Here is a 2,873-nt window from a genome sequence, read left to right on the forward strand (position 1 = left end):
ACGGAGTCTCGCTCTGTCGCCCAGGCTGGAGTACAGTGGCCGGATCTCAGCTCACTGCAAGCTCCGCCTCCCGGGCTTATGCCATTCTCCTGCCTCAGCCTCCCAAGTAGCTGGGACTACAGGCGCCTGCCACCTCGCCCGGCTAGTTTTTTTGTATTTTTTTTTTTTAGTAGAGACGGGGTTTCACCGTGTTAGCCAGGATGGTCTCGATCTCCTGACGTCGTGATCCGCCCGTCTCGGCCTCCCAAAGTGCTGGGATTACAGGCTTGAGCCACCGCGCCCGGCCATCTTTCCATTTTTTGTGTCCTCTTAAATTTCTTTCATCACTGTTTTATAGTTTTCTTTGTGCAGATCTTCCTTTTTTTTGAGACAGGGTTTCATTCCAGTGCCCAGGCTGGAGTGCAGTGCCATGATCATGACTCACTGCAACCTCGACCTCCTGGGCACAGGTGATCCTCTTATCCCAGCCTCCCAAGTAGCTGGGACTTCAGCTAATTTTTTGTACTTTTTGTAGAGATGGGGTTTCACCATGCTGCTCAGGCTGGTCTCAAACTCCTGAACACAAGTAATATGCCCACCTCGGCCTCCCAAAGTGCTGTGACTATAAGCATGAGCTGTCATGCCTAGCCCTGTTTCTTTGTTTAAATTTATTCCTAGGTATTTTTTTTTGTAGCTATTATAAATAAAATTGCTTTCTTGATTTCTTTTTCAGATTGATCACTGTTAGCATATAGAAGCACTACTGATTTTTGCATGTTGGTTTTGTATTCTGCAATTTTACTAAATTCATTGATCAGTTCTAAGGTTTTTTTCATGGAGTCTTTAGGCTTTTGTAAATATAAAATCATGTTATTTGCAAACAAGGATTATTTGACTTTTTCCTTTTCAGTTTGAATGTCCTTGATGTATTTCTCTTGCTTAATTGCTCTGGTTAGGACTTCTAGTACTATGTTGAATAAAAGTGGCGAAAGTGGGCATCCTTGTCTTTTTTCAGATCTTAGCGGAAAGGCTTTTAATTTTTCCCTGTTCAGTATTATATTAGCTGTAGGCTTGTCATATATACCCTTTGTTGTGTTAAGGTATGTTCCTTCTATACCCAATTTGTTGAGGGTTTTTATCATGAAGGAATATTGACTTTTGTCTTTTTTTTTCAGCATCTATTGAAATGCTAATATTGGTTTGTCCTTGATTCTGATGATGTATGTACCATGTTTATTGATTTGTATATGCTGAACCATCCTTGCATCCCTGGAGTGAATCCCACTTGATTAGGTGAATAATCTTTTTAATATGTTGTTGAATTCTGTTTGCTAGTGTTTTGTTGAGGAACTAAAGTTGTTTCATGTGCCACACTTTGAAAACTCTAATCTGGCAATATTCATATTTATATGTTTTATGATTAAAAAACCAGTTATGGCCGAGGCAGGCAGATCATGAGGTCAGGAGTTTAAGACTAGCCTGACCAATATGGTGAAACCGCTTCTCTACTAAAAATAGAAAAATTAGCCGGGCATGGTGGCGGGCGCCTGTAGTCCCAGCTACTCGGGAGGTTGAGGCAGAAGAATCGCTTGAACCCCCGAGGTGGAAGTTGCAGTGAGCCGAGATCATGCCACTGCACTCCAGCCTGGGTGACACAGCGAGATTCTGTCTCAAAAAACAAACAAGCAAACAAAAACCAGCTATAACACAAAAGACTATTATTGTTTGTCTCCTGTTGTATGGTTCCACTTACTTAAAAATTTTAGTAAAGGCAAAACTCTAAACTCTAGGGACAGAAAGCAGATCAATGGTTGTCTGGGGCTGAGGACGGGAGTAAGGACTGACCATAATAAGGGACTGACTTTGAACAAGAGAAGTTTTTGGAGCAAAACAAAGATTCTAAAACTGGATAGTGGTCTGTCGTCTTGGCTCATGCCTGTCATCCCAGCACTTCTGGAGGCTTGAGGCGGGTGGATCACCTGAGGTCAGGAGTTCGAGATCAGCCAGGCCAACATGGTGAAGTCCTGTCTCTACTAAAAATACACAAATTAGCCAGGCATGGTGGTGGGTGCCTGTAATCCCAGCTACTCAAGAGGCTGAGGCAGGAGAATCTGTTGAACTCAGGAATCAGAGGCTGCAGTGAGCCAATATCGTGACATTGCACTCCAGCCTGGGCAACAAGAGCAAAACTCCATCTGAAACAAACAAACAAACAAATAAGTGAATGGTGGTGATGGTTGCACAACTGCATACATTTAGAAAAAATCATCAAACTATATTTACAATGAATACATTGTATGGCTTGCAAATTATCTCTCAAAGAGGAAGAAGGAGGAAGAGGAGAAAAGAAAAAAAATAAAGTAAAGGAAAGATTAGCCAAGAAGAGATATGAGGGGGCTCCTGGAGTACTGGTGCTGTTCTTTGTCTTTATCTGCATGTTGATTACCAGGGTATGTTTACTTTGTGAAAATTCATTGAGTTGTTTTTGCTCTGTGTATATTTCTATATGGACGTTATACCCCAGTCGCAAAATTATACTTAAAAAAAAATTCAGTCAAAATGAGGATGCTGTTTCTTCCTCGTTATTACTTAGGTATTTAATGATATTTAAGTTATTGCTTTCCTGTTTATTACTGTGTATAATTACATCACTCTGCCAACTTAGTTTTACAATGTTAGGAGTTTAGGTTTTGTGCGTCTTAATTCAGAAAGGATTATAAAAAGATATATTTAATTAATCACACAAGTGCTATAAGAACGTCAGTGGAAGTCATTGTTCCTTAATTATTCATAGCATTTATCAAGGTGGACAATATCTCAACTTGCCACCAAAATAAATGGATGTTTTAAGAGGTCTTGTTGGAACAATCAAATCATCAGTCTCAAAAAGTCCC

This window comes from Trachypithecus francoisi, unplaced genomic scaffold, assembly GCF_009764315.1.
Source record: "Trachypithecus francoisi isolate TF-2019V2 unplaced genomic scaffold, Tfra_2.0 Lachesis_group0, whole genome shotgun sequence".
In the NCBI taxonomy this organism is placed as follows: Eukaryota; Metazoa; Chordata; class Mammalia; order Primates; family Cercopithecidae; genus Trachypithecus; species Trachypithecus francoisi.